The following is a 14,760-nucleotide window of genomic DNA, read 5'->3' as shown; positions in this document are numbered from 1 at the left end:
GTGTGAGGGGAGGCCCCGGGGCCGCGCTGGGCGCCCGGGCAGCGCGGGGAGGCGGCCCCGCAGCCCACGCGTGGGGCACTTCAGGGGGGGTGTCGGGGGCCTCGTCTGCTGGCACCTCCGTCCTCTGAGGGGCCCGTCTCCTCGCGACGCCTCCCGCCACAGGTGCCCGAGGGGCCCGTTCGGCTCCCCGAGCATCCAAACCCCCTCGGTGGGTGAGGGGCGGCCGGAGCCAGGCCCCTCCGTGGGACGAGGTGTGTGTGAGGAGTTGCCCACGGGAGCATCTCGCACCCGCGCGTGTGAGAAACGTCCCCCCCTGTGGGAAATGTCACAGGGGAAAACGCTTGTCCCGTTCCCACCTTTTTGTACACAGCTCAGCTGTGACTGCTGTGAGGGAAACGCTCGGTGGTGTCTTGTTGTCTTGCTGTCAACTTGGTGTTGTCTCTTGATGGAGGTGATCCAGTTCAGCTAGATGATCTTCAGAGGTCCTTCCCAACCCCAGCCCCTCTGTGTGACACTGTGTATCGCCTCAGTGGTGGCTTATTGCTGGAATGTGTCCCCCCTAAGCAAAAATACACCTTTTCACTCTGTTGTCCCGCAGATCTGCGGCCTCCTGGAGCCTGTGGGCTTGTGAGAAGTTGTTGGGGTTGGAAGTTGTGGCAGTGATGGTCAGTTTTCCTTTTGCAATAGGGATGACGGGGTGGATTGAGGGTGAGTGTTGGTGTCTTTGTGAGGATGGGCTAATGGTGGACTTGAAGTGGGTGGAAATAGCTCAAGTGTTCCCCGTTGCCCTTCAAAGAAGAAAGTTTGGGACTGTTCTTTGGGAGCAAACTATGTGTGCCCAACTGTCTGTCCTTATCACTTCAGGGTGTTGTCCATATACAGAAAAAAAATGTACAAATTGCCCATATCTCTCACTTGTGTTGTTGCCCCCGCCCACCATGAGAAGGGCAGGTTCTGCGTCTGGTCTGTGTTCTTTCAGCTTGTGTTTTCACAAGGTTGGTGATGGACACAGAATAAAAAGAGCCCCAGGAATGTGAAGGCATGGATCTGTATGACCCCTGTGCCTGCTGCAGGGATCACAGGCTGTTTCCCATCCTCTTCCCTCAGGCTGTTTAGAATTACCAAGACTGTGGCAGAATGAGGGCTTCTAGGTTTTATGTCCATCATGAAGATGATCTCCAGGGAGCTGGCAAGTCACAGCTTTATTTCTGGTTATTTAAACAGTTAAAAGTTTGAGAGACTGGAATGGAGTCTGCCAGGACTTGCTGTGGTTGTAGAAGAGGATATAGGGGGAGTGATGCTAAGCACAGAGAAGCCATCAGTCAGAAGTGAGATGGGGTAAACAACTCAGGTGACAAGGTGATGAGGTAGAGAGGCTGTAAATACACCAGGTGGAGGAAGATGAAGGTGATAACATGGCTAAGGATGACCATGGAAACACGGATACCAAAGGTTAGGAAAGAGACAGTGGAAGAAAGAGTGCAAGAAATGGGAGGAGAAAAAGGAAGACTGGGACCCAGTAGCTGAAAAGGACAGAGGAGGAAAATGGAACAGTGTGCAACAAAGTTGATGGTGCAGTTAGCTTCTTTCCAGAGGGCAAAACATGTATTTTCAGATGGCTGCTAAAAATAATTCAGGAAAACAGTTGCAGAGAAGCTGAATAACCATAAGTGAAGGATGCGTACGGGGGCTGCCGAGCGCTGACAGCGGGATGCCAGCCATGCTTTGGAACTCTTGGATTTGTACACTAGGTCACATCACACTGTAAACCTCCTCCTGATAACATATGGGAACTTATTTGGTGGTCGTTCATGTGGACGAGTTGTATGTTGTCAAAATGTAAATATTTTCTTCCTTTTTTTCCCCTTTAAATATAGTTTGTTTCTGTAAAATGACACGAAGGTTACAAGTTGTAAACTCAAGTAAGCTTAATTATCTGCATACTTTGCTGTTCCCTGGGGACAGGCAATCTGGTGCTGGGGATCTCTGTCTTGGAAAGTTTTGGTTGTATTTCTTAGGACATGTTCCAATTTCTCTATTAGTGTTGATTCCTAAACTCGGTATTATTTTTGTCTGAGATTTTTTAGGTACTTTGAACTGCAGTTCTAGATCCTTGTCAGGAAGCCTTTATATTAGTTCTAAATGTACAGCAAAATAAAATCTGGGGGAAAAGAAAAAATGAGTTATTGATGCTGTCTCACCCCTTTGGCTCTGTTTGGTAGTGGGAGAAGAACCTAAAAACCCCCTTTGGTTGTGTCCTGGGTGGCAGCTGGAGTGTGCAGCTGGCATGTTCCAGGAGACCAAGTAATTCTGGTATATGCCAGCCTTGATTATTTCATTAAGAACGGTTTGTTTCTTGTCTGGGGTCTTAGTATTCTGTTTGTAGCATTTAAGTGAGTAATGAAATGTTCCACAACTGCCGTGGGGGTCTCCCTGGGTTGCTGGATTGGAGACTTTTGTGCTGTGGCTGTTCCCGGCGATCCCGTAGCTCCCCTGAGGGGATGAGGTCAGAGCGTTCCTGAGAATAGAGAGGTGAGATGGGCTTGTTCCTGGGGTACCTGTGGGCTTTGATCTGCTTTGGGCAATGTGCTGTGCAAGGGTTAGTTGGTTGCTGGAGGTGGGATGTGGATTTGGTGTGGTTCTGTCAAACCTCAGCTCAGCACCGACTCTGCACCGTTTCTTAGCTGTAGCTGGCGTGGTTATTTCTGTACGTATCTATCTCTGTCTTGAATGTGTTATCTACTGATGTGGGTAGAGGCCGAGTTTGAAGAAACTGAAAGCAAACCATCAGTCACTTGGAGCTGTAGATACAGACTACTCTGCTGCAGTTTTGTTTTGGTCTGTCCAACTCAGCTGTTGGCATCTTCATTGCTTTTCATTCAGGTTGGCCTCTTTAATTGTGAAGATTGTGTGTGCTGCTGGGGTGTTTATTGATCTGGTAGAATTTAGATAAGAGAAAGTGGAGCAGTCCTTTGTTGGCTGTGCATTCACCTGAAAGTCAGACAACTCTGCAGGAGAGCAAATGTTTGGGTGAAGATAAATTAACCCATTAAAAAAACCAAAACAACAAACAAAACCAATGAAGAGTGCCTCTGCTCACCACTAGTGATAAACTTTTTGGGACACAGATTTATTGGGCATAACCCAGATCTTCAGTACTCAAGGTAATTCTCTTGAGTGTGCCCCTCTTAAATACAAGCACCATCCTGTAAATACAGGTTTCTGTGTTCCCACAGGCTGTGCCCTCAGTTGAGGTCTGGACTTAGTAGCACATCCTGTCTTCCTTTGTCCTACGGCAAGATAAGCTTTGGGGTTATGCCTTTGCAGCATCAAAGACAAAAAGCATGCCTTTTTTTTTGCATAAGAGGAGGAATTTGGGAAAATTCTTGAAAGTTGAATGCCCTGTAAGTATTGCTAGAACTGCATCCACATGGTTGGCTTTAGCAAGTGCTGCCCAATGCTCACCCAAGCTTTATCTGGCAACCATTTCAATACCAGGACTAGTGCTCTCGAGTGAAGGACAGTCTTAAGTGGGGATGAAAATCAGGTTGGTGCAATGTTTTAATGATAGCTCAAATCAAAGACATTTTTTTTTATATACATGTTTTTAAGTAGTGCCTTGTCTGGTGGTTTCTCAGCCTTGTTCTGGTGGTTTCAATGGGAACTCTGATTCGGACAGCGATGGAAATAGGGGTGAGGAAGAAACAAAAATAGCAAGATCAGTGGTGGACTTTGATTTTGGTGAAGAGCTTGTGTGCACAGTCTTATTTGTCTCAAAGTCTTCTGTTTGAATTCTTCAAACCAAAGGTGCATGAAAATGCACCTTGAAGCATTTCTACTAGCAGAGAGTAATCTGTATCATCTTATCAGTGGACAGTGTCTTATCACTGGCAGGGTGAGCATGGCATGTCAGAGCTCAAGTGTACAGACTGACTGTCTGAGGAAAAAAAAACCCAGAAGCCAGATGTGCAGCTAATACATTTTCAGTGTTGTGGCTTTTTTTGTAAGTGGCTTTTCTTGTAGGACCCTTGGTGTTTGTCTGAATAGTCTGTTAGATTATACTTTGGTTGTGCTCGGATTGGGTGGTCTTCACAACCAAGCAAATACATTTAGGCTTTTGAAATGGTTTTTAGAAACCTTTTGTGTTCTTTTTAAACCATCAGAACCCTTAAAATCGCAAACTGTTGCCCTAATTCTGCTTTGGTTTTACCGATGACAACCCTTAGATCAATAAGCTGATATGGACTTACACAAAAATAGAAACTGGCCCTGTTGTTGAAACAAAACAAGAACCAAAGCAACCAAAAAAAACCCCACAAAGAACCCAGAAAACAAAACCACCACCAGCAAAAACCCCATCCATTTTTAGGTTTCAGATTTGGTCATGACCTTGGAGATAGTGAGGAAAGCACAAAGTCAATACTTCTAAACCAGGGACTTACCAGTGGTCTACTACATTGTTACCTGTAAATGTCAGCTTATCAGACAAGTATAAGCTGGTTATTATTGCTGGTTTTTTAACGTCTGTGTGTACTTCACTGAATGCAAGTCCACCACAAACTGTTATTAGGAAGTGTGAATAGTTACAGGAAGTTGGAAATAAAAAGTGCTGGAGTGTGAACAGGAAGGGCTGCATTCACAGTATGTGCTCACCACCAAGTGCAGACCCTGAAGCAGGCTGGGCAACTGTAACGCTCTAGGTTTTATGGTTCCTCACAGGATGAGTGTTGAAAACCTGCAGCCTGGGAGATGGGCTGGTGGGTTGTTTGCCCCATCAGTGCAGGGCTATGCTGTCCTGTTGAAGCCAGGAGGGGTTTCTCCCTTGTGTTGAGGTGGGACAGGAGCTATGGTTTGCTTGGCTACATTTGCAATTACGCAGGGAGTGTTTCTGGGTATCAAAAGTGACTGGCAATTCACATACAGAGAACTGCTGTGGCATATAAATATTTTGCAGAATGAAAAGCTTCACATGCTGCTTTGACATTTTCAGAGTTGGTTTTGGTCTGGCTAGGCTTGGTATTTAAAAATCCAAAACTGAGTACAAGAGGAGAGGGATTCAATCACACAGAATTGTTCCAACTTGGAAAATGGATCTTTCAACTTTTTGTTTGTTGTTTTTTTGGGTTTTTTTAAGTATTAATGCCTAAGCATTGCTCACATTAGCATATAAGATATTTTTTGTACAAAGGAGACAAAATTAATTATTTCAGCAAACCTCAGAGTTTTGAGTTTCCCATTATACAAGTTTTTATCATTTTCCAGGTTTTTGTATTGGCTAATATTGTTTTATATTTTGTGAGTTTATACTAAAGAAGGTTCCACTGCAACTCAGTAATCATCTTTTCTTTAGATCTGTTATTTCCACCAGAACAAGGTTTTCCTAACTTGTGTGGGCAGCTGAAATGTGCAACCTTCTTGTTACAAAGGGTCTGACCAACGTCTTCTGGACAATCTCCCTGCCGTGGGTGACAGCGTTTCTGCCAGGCTGTTTGCTGGTGTTCTGCCCCTGGAAGAACGTGACAGGAGGGAATGTCAGGACACCAGTTAATCACGCTTATTGTGCAGCATATTAGCATGAGCTGTCACTGGTGGGCTGTGCTAATACACCAGGCTGTGAACTGGGGCAGCTGGAGAGCAAGGATGTGTTCCCTTCTCTTAACCCTGTTGTGAGGAGCTGTCATTTCTGAGAGAGGAGCAATAATGTCTTAAATTGCTGCATCAACGCTTTTGAAAACCTGCTTGTCAGGACCCTCAGAGCTGTGTTCATTTCTAGAAGATGCCAAGGTGGTATTTTGTTCCTTCTGATAACTTTTTGCCTTTCAAAAACTTGATAAATCTTTTGGAAAGCACAAGAGATGGGGCTGAAAGAGATGGTGAGAAGTTACCTGTTCCATCCCCATTGCCTAATGAAATCACCTACACTTAAACTGTCTCTAAGAATTCCCTTGTGCAATTGTTGCTGCTTTTTAAATAATGTATTAGTTTCCTTCTTAGAAATTCCTTAAACTAGATTTTGGTGAAACTGTGGACTGCAAGAGGGAGACAAGCACAGAGTTTTCTATCTGATAAAGGCTCTATGTTCTCTATAAGCTTTTTATAATGTTCAGCACATCACTTGCAAATCAGGTACAAAGTTGTTAGTGAAAGCTACACCCTGTGCATGCACAGAGCCAGCCAGCAGTGCCCCTTGTGCCCTAAATTAATGAAGGGACACATTCCAGCAGGCTGTCAAGCAGATGCAATTTCTTAGCTACTTTTCTTCTCTACTTTATAGAGAAATGGTTGTTCTTTTGTATCAGGGCAATCAAAAATACAAAGCCTCACCAGAAGGGTACACAGGGAGATGCTAAAGGCTCAAACTCCACCTAGTGATGACAGCCAATTTAGATGCTTGTGATAATTTTCTCAGCAATCTCTTGTGCATTTTGATCAGCGCTTGATGCAGTTAATACCAGTTTGACATTTGAAATACCAGTTGGGATGAATGTTCCCTTAAAATAAATACCAACAATCTCAGCTTTGTTGCAGACTGTCTTCTGAGCCATAAACCCCTACCCTGCTGTAGTGCTCATTCAGGTTTAGAAGGTTAATGTTACAACAAGTTCTAGGTTTTCTTTGAAAGAAATATTTCAATGTTAAGTGCTCAAGTGCAACAATAACAGTAGAAGTGCTAGCTCACTGAAATGCTTGATACTGGCCTGATTCTTATCTCATAATAAAAGTCAGAGACATTTAATTGAATGTAGTTGTCAGAATGCTGGCAGAAGAGAAACTTATACCAAGGTTATGATCAGACAAGAAAAATCTTAGGCCATCCCTAGCTAACTGTTGGTCAAAAATGGCAAATACATTTCAGAAGGGCATTCTGGCTTATTGAGAATGATAGCACTGTTTATTGCAGTTAAGAAATTAAGGTTGGATCGCTTTTTAGCATTGCATGCCTAGAATTTCTTTAGATTAATAACCAGTCATGCACATGTGGAAAAGGAAGTAGTTTCTTGAAACTATACTTAACAAACATCTGCAAAAATCTGAATTCTTTAATGTCTCTTTTTTTACTTGTTAGCCTTCATCTTCAGCCTGTTGCCACAGTTCAAAAAGAACACCCAATATGCTCAGTATTTTTCTCCTCTAATTTTCCATAGACTGAGCTTTCATTTATAGCACTTCAATATTATCATCATAGCAGAAATAAAACTAGCAGATGATTCAGGGCAGTTGTGCAGCTTTACAGCAACAACAAAAATAAGTATTGTTTGCACATGTAAAATAACTTGAGAGTGCTACCAGATTTCTTCACATATTGATAAGTCAAAATGGAAAACCAGAAGTTGTGGCACAGCCTTGGGTTTGACTGCTTCCCCCCTGGTGACCATCTCAATGTCAATGTCCGGTTGACATTAAGCCCAGTCTGGTGTGGGGTCATGCAATGGTGTTTCTTTGGACCAGCCTGTGTGTGTAGGACTTCTAGTCCCAGGTGTTGCCTTCCTTATGGAGCGTGGAAAGAGCCCAGTGGGATGTAGCAAACATGTATGAAGTCTGATTTGAGTGCTGAATGGAACAGAAAATCGATTGAATGGCTAACATTGATTCCTCAACCAGTGAGGGTTGGCTTTTATCTTTGTGCTGGCATGTGTGTGCTGGGATGCAGGTTCGTGCTTGTTAGATAATCACTGTGTTTCATTTCAAACTCACAGCAGAAAATGTCTCTTCACAAATGCAAGCCTTTCCAAGGATGCTGGTGCAAATCTGGTTGGCATTAAACCTGAGAAGAAGCAGATGTCATTTCATGGTCTAGATGAGTGCACTACAGAGCTGTCATTTCTTGGGGAGTTTTGGTTTTGGTCCAGTGTAGGTATAGACCTTCAAACAGTTAATGGCTTGTCTTGAAACTGAGTGTGGGGCTGCAGTTGATCTGCAAGCTGCTTGTTAAATCATGAGGGTTCTTGGCCTGGTCAGAAGGAAGGCTACTGTGCCCTATTTCTGAAGCACCTCTTGTGAGACAAGATGTTGAAGTTTAGCTGCCTAAAAGTGCTCATAAAAATCTGTAACTGAAACCCTGAGCTATGTAATGGTTTGTATGGAAATAATATTTTTCTGAATTAGCCTTTATGAATTCTTGCATGTGGGATGTTTTGTTTTCGGGAACTAGCAGAGTGAGTAACACAAGTTTTAAACCAGCCCAGCCCTTTTCCCAGCCCTCGCTTGTGTGTCTACAGTTGCTAGCCCTGGGTAAGCTTTGTTAGTGATTGAATCAATGGTGAGAGAAACCCAGGGTTGGAAAACTTTACTGGAAGCTGGAACTTTAATTTTTACAGCACAGGACATCAGTGAATTATTCAGAACTTAATTAATTATAGTCTAGTGCAGCGTGTTCACTTCATTTGAGCTCTACCTTTCTGCAGACATTTCCATGTGCCTGAGGCTGCAGGCACTAACACCAGGATCAAAAAGCATCGTCTATCTGATCCAGTTAATATAAGATAGAAAATTTATCTGGATAGAAGCTGAATAAATGACCATAACAGACAAATCTGTAGATGGATGTTTTTGCGAAGTAGTTACTAGTAAAATATTAAGCTGCTCAAATTTTAAGCAGGTGCTGATAGATTGTGCTGACAATTAAACCAGGTATAAGCCTCCAACAGTGTGCAGCTGTCTGGATGCAGCAGGCTCCAGTATTGTCACTGAAACATTTAGGCTCAACCCACACGTTACTGAAAAATAATTATTTCAATCTAATTGGGTTTTCATAGACTCAGCACTTAAGATGGGTGCTGTAGGGAAGGATTAATGGCAGCTAAATAGCTTGTAGAGCACAAAGCAACCCACAGAGTGAGCAGGGTTGTCTGAACTGGAGGTGATGAGGTTTCAAAACAGGGAGGTGTACTTGAGGTGCAGCTGTGTTGTTTACAGAAGGCAGAAGTGTGAAACTGAAGATGTATCATTTAAACTTGGAAGAATTTGGCTGTGTTTTTAAAGCCTTGCGTGAACCATCTAAGCGCTTGGTTAATTTTGAGGCCATGTCAAGTAATACATATTCATGACCAACTAATTTGGGAAAAAAAAAAAGAGATCAAGCTCAAGGAAATGCAAATGTAAACTCAAGGCTTTAGGCAGAGTTCTGGATCTCACTGAATGGCTTTTAAGGAAACATCTCTGAAATGTAATGCAGTTAAATGTTTGCTTATGTCCCTGCTTGGATTGTTTTAGTCAAAAAGGTGGAAGCTCTGTGTAAACAAACACTGGCGTTTAAAATGGGTTTTATTGGTATGGCTTGGTCATAAACATTTCATGGTCCACTGATGCAACAAGTTTATGCTTTTTAAAGAGAGCCCACTGCCAAAAAGAAAATAAAAATGCCTGCAATTGTTTTATTTGTTGGGTTTGAATGACACAGCTCGATGTATGCCAAGCCTCAGGATGCACAGCTCCAGGGAAGAAGCACCTCTCTCTGACACCACAGACTGCAACACAATTGTAAGTCAGTGGAGCTTGTGTCTTGGCTGTTCACTAAAGTGAGAAATGTTAATTTTATTGAGTTAACTCCGATTTGGAAGCCTCGATTTTCTTGTCTCATCAAGACACAGTGTTGGTTGAGCTACTTAGCTACAACGTGGTATTCCTCTCAAAACAAAGCCATTTTTGCTCTAACTGTGGAAACCCAAAAATGTTTTGCCTGAAACTGATGCAAGGCTGTCTACCCATGGTGGGCTGGCAGGATGTGTAGTGTTTCTCTTCGTTTTTCCTTAGTTTTCCAGTGTAGACAAGACACAACTGTTTGTCTCTGACATTTCTCTTTTCATTGAAAAATGTCCTGATCTTTTCTGATAGTTGTCAACACGTGTTATTTTTAGCATGGACTTCTGTAGTCACTCAGTTGAAGTTCTTATCTATAAAGTAGGGGCAGTATTTAGTTCTTTCCTCGTGGCTGAGTTGAATTAGTTGCATTGTTGCCCGCCCCGTGATCTACTTTGAAATCCAGAAAGATAACAGTAGTGGTCAAGTTACTGTGGACTGACTGTTGTACTTGCTGGGGTGTTATCCTTACTGTTCTGTAATCTAGTGGTCTGTGCTTTACCTTCTGCAGTACACACTACCCTTTAGCATTTATTTGAAAGCTTCCAGCTCAACTTTACTTGCTACATCAATGAGATGTCTAGAAAAAAGGAAAACTTGTGAGTGCTGCCTACCTATTTCTGTAGCAAAGAGTGGGGAAGCCACTGAGCTGCGGATGGGAGCAGTTGTGCCGATCACTGAGGTACCCTATGAGTTATATGAACTCTTAAATGGAAAAAAACCCCAAACCCTCCACAACCAAACAAGCCCAGCTCCATGCATCTGTAATAAGTTTCTCCAACTCTCGCTTTCTTTATTTGCCCTTAGACTGACATTATTGTCAAGCTCTAATGGAGAAAGGGAAATAAAACAGCTCTGAAATCACACGGTGCTGTCTACTGTGTGACCTTTTTCCAGTTGATGGTTCAATTTATTTAGGTGATAAAGAAAACACTGAGGCATGTGAAGTCTATCTTCTTGACAGATGTGAGCGTACTGAAACTTTTTCCTCATCCTTTTCTCCTTCCTCACATTCATGGTCAGCTTTTTGTTTTTATAAAGTGGTCCATATATTTTTTGTCTTGGAGGTTTAAATGCTTTCTAATCTTTTCAAGGTTTACAGAACTGCACTGGGCTGTTAAGGGTATAAAAAAGCAAAGAGACTGATAGTTGTTGGGACATACTGAAAGAGAGATGTTTGCATTTTGTGTCAAATGATGCATGGCGTATGCAAAAGCCTCAGTGTGAAGTGTGAGGGTTTGGTCTGGCATGTGAGGTTATTGAGAAAAATGCCATTTTATACACAAAATGAGGAAACAGCCAATAGTGGTGGGTGCCACAGTAACCAAGACAGTTTACTGGTCGAACCTGGTCAGAACTTTTCCTGAAATCATGATTAAAACCTTCAAGATTGTGGCTAGAAATGTTTGTTATTTTTTGATATTCAGCAGTGGTTAGTGTGAGGCTGTTTCAATGATAGATTACATCTGCCAGTGAATAAAAAATACTGTTTATTGAAACTGACTTGTCTTAACTACTGCACTTATTAAAAGGATGCTAAACATTTCCTTGCCGAGGTTTAGACAGGCTGTAAACCAGGCTGTTGGTGGCTGCAGCTGTTGGTGAGGGGTTTGGTTGCCTTGTGCCCACCCCTGGGCACAAGGCTATGATGTTAGATTGTTTGCTTCAGGGTTTTTTTTCTCCCAAATCCCACAAAATCTTGGGAGTCAAAGGCAGCGAGCCCTGTCAGGAAGCTTGCTTTGCATTGAAATGCTGGTGTTTTATAAGGTGCTGTGGGAATGCTGGTGACTGGAAGCAGTACAAGTCCCAAAGTAGGCAACCTGCTGAAATACTCTCTACACCACAGGATTCCTTAAAATCCAAGCCTTTTAGTAGGCCTGTTGATTCACCAGGAGATGTGTAAGGGTGTTACAGGGAATAACCAATGAGAAGGAATGGAATAGCAGTTCCAGAATATCCATTCTGGACTAATCATTTTGTAACAACACTATTCTTTCAGTCCTTCTCTCTTTTTTTTTTTTTTTCCCTCTTCCTCTAGAGTATAATTTTTGCTCTAACAGGAAAAACTCATGAGCAATGTCAGAGCTGCATATCATGGGTTTTATCTCTCAGTAATATGTTCAACCAGAGGTGCATTAGTAGGATTTTTATTTAGTATCCTGTTGGAATAAGTAGATTCTGTCATGCACCACTGACTCATTTCAATTGGAATACCACAGTTCAGTAAAAGAAAATAATTGAGTCATGGGTTTCTTACTTAAAGTGTTTCTGATATCATCTTTTGCAATAAAATTTTATGAGGGTGAAATGAATTAAGAGTGCTGATTAAATATGGGCATCTCTCTTCCTCTTCTTTTGGGGTGGCTCTTTTGAGCTTAAGAAGAAAATAGCAGTTTGGAAAATATTTCCAATAGATAAACATTATTGAATTAGAAACATCCATATCTACCAGTAGATATTTTCTCCTGGGTTTTGCATTGCTGTTGCAGAGTTTGTTAGGTAAGCACACCTTGGGTTGCTTCAGATAAAATTATCTGTGTTAGCTCAAACCACTCATTTAAACTTTAAAACTAAATTAGTGATTTAAAAAAAAACCACACACATTATTTATTTTACCTAAACTGAATTAGGAAAATTTTCTCCAGCCTGCTGTCTAGACAGATGGGTGCCAGTAGGAGCTTCCAGCAAAGGAAAGCTGAAGAGCAGCTGAGAGCAGTGACCTCTGTCACTCAGACTGCAGTATTCAGGAGGGATGTCTGCCCACAGGTGAGGTGAACTGGGACCACCTGAAACCTTACCAAGTGGTCTGTGGCCTCCTGCAGTCCTGTCTGAAACAGCAGGACATGATTGATACCAAGTGCCAGCAAATAACCCCAATGTACTTTTGAAATTATATCTTTGCCCAGTGTGACTCTCTGCTGAGGGAAGGCAGACAGAACTGAAATAAGTGGCATTTTCTTCCTAATACCTGAGATCTTGTCAGGAACTTAAGCCTCAGTTTAAAAAAATACCACACAAACACATTCTCCTGTGTGGGCTCTTTTGGACAATACTAAGAATCTTTATACAGCCCTGAACTAGTAATTCCTAATATTAGTGCTAATAATAAAGTGAAGTGTCTGCACCAGGCAGGACTCTTCAGCAAGGCCCAGAGCCTGCACTGTCAGGCCACGGTCTGGGCTGGGAGTTTATTTTCTTGTGATCAAGGAGTATCTGCAGGGATGGAGCCCCCTGGCAGTGCTGTGAGCCTGGACCTGCCTGCTAGTGTAAAAGGTGTCTGTAGTTTACACTGGTCTAACCCCAGATAAACAGCACTGGTGCAAATCACATAACACAGGCCTTTCCTGAGGGTGCTGCAGCACAGTTTAGTGGGTGTAAACACACACCCGTGTGGCCACGAAATGGAGATGGTGGTGGTGTTAGATCTCACTATTGTCCTACATTCACAGGCAGTGTCTTAGTCTGGATTAGCCAAACAATTATCTAATGGTTTTCCCTCTGCTGCCACACTGCTGCAGAAGATTCAGATCCTGCTCGTGAGCCTCCAACACTCTCTTTGGACCCAAAAGGAATTTTGGCAGAAAGGGGATTGTCTGGGAGGAGCAAGAAGGGCTGCAAAGGAGAGGAACTCGACTTGGGGCCTATGTAAAGATTTTCAATAGCTCAGGGGGTATTGGAAGCAAAGGAGGGCCTGGCTTTGCATTATGGGAGCAACAAGGGTTTGGAAGAGTTGGGTTTAATCCTTTCATCTCCATGCTCCTTGGTATTGTTTTTCTCCCCAGTTTCCTGGTACCTGTATTACAAAGCAGAGACTTCTCTCTGGGCATCACTGTGCATCTTCCAGTGACTTCTGGGGGCTTTGGGTAAGGCTTTTAATGAGGAATTTAGAGCTCAGCTGTCCTTGTGCATTACCAGCACATTTTCCTGACTTGAGCTCGCAGCACTTATGTCAGGTTTGGCAGGAAGTCTGCAGCCCTGGAAGGCAGTATGGATGCAGGTACCCTCTTCTATGGAGCTGCTTGAGTGCACTGGGTGTCAGCAAAGCCAAAGTGGTGAAGCTGCAGCAGAGCAAGACATCTGCAGCAGCAGGCAGTGAACGTGACCAGGACAGGGCTGCTAATGTTGATTTTAAAAATTAAGCTTCTAGGTTAGAGTTTCATCTTGGCTTTTCTCTTGTTTGTTTTTTTTTTCCTCCTCCTTTCTAGGTTAAATTTTATATATATATATTTATGGGTTTTTTTAATTTTATTTTTGTGGTGGTGTTTAGAAGTACTTTTTTTTTTTTCTTTTTCCTCTGTCCCACTTGTCTTTTCTCCCAGCTCTCTGAGCAGGTTGCTGCTCGATTCCTCCAGGCCAGAAGGGAAACTAGCTGCAATTACTACCTGCAGATGTAAACACTTGCTGCCCTGCCCTGGAGAGTCGAGCTGCTCCTGGCAATTAAAGGCAGTTAGCAGTTCCCCACTAATGTAAATTCTTGCAGAGAATAATTACTGCCCCTTCCCACATCCCACTCCAGGGGAAATAAGTCCCAAAGTAGGCATCCTGCTGAACTCCTCTCTACACCACAGGATTCCTTAAAATCCAAGCCTTTTAGTAGGCCTGTTGATTCACCAGGAGATGTGTAAGGGTGTTACAGGGAATAACCAATGAGAAGGAATGGAATAGCAGTTCCAGAATATCCATTCTGGACTAATCATTTTGTAACAACACTATTCTTTCAGTCCTTCTCTCTTTTTTTTTTTTTTTTCGCTCTTCCTCTAGAGTATAATTTTTGCTCTAACAGGAAAAACTCATGAGCAATGTCAGAGCTGCATATCATGGGTTTTATCTCTCAGTAATATGTTCAACCAGAGGTGCATTAGTAGGATTTTTATTTAGTATCCTGTTGGAATAAGTAGATTCTGTCATGCACCACTGACTCATTTCAATTGGAATACCACAGTTCAGTAAAAGAAAATAATTGAGTCATGGGTTTCTTACTTAAAGTGTTTCTGATATCATCTTTTGCAATAAAATTTTATGAGGGTGAAATGAATTAAGAGTGCTGATTAAATATGGGCATCTCTCTTCCTCTTCTTTTGGGGTGGCTCTTTTGAGCTTAAGAAGAAAATAGCAGTTTGGAAAATATTTCCAATAGATAAACATTATTGAATTAGAAACATCCATATCTACCAGTAGATA

The sequence above is a fragment of the Chaetura pelagica genome, unplaced genomic scaffold (assembly GCF_000747805.2).
Source record: "Chaetura pelagica isolate M959 unplaced genomic scaffold, ChaPel_1.0 scaffold47, whole genome shotgun sequence".
Classification (NCBI taxonomy): Eukaryota; Metazoa; Chordata; class Aves; order Apodiformes; family Apodidae; genus Chaetura; species Chaetura pelagica.
Note: the sequence above shows the minus strand (reverse complement) of the source record.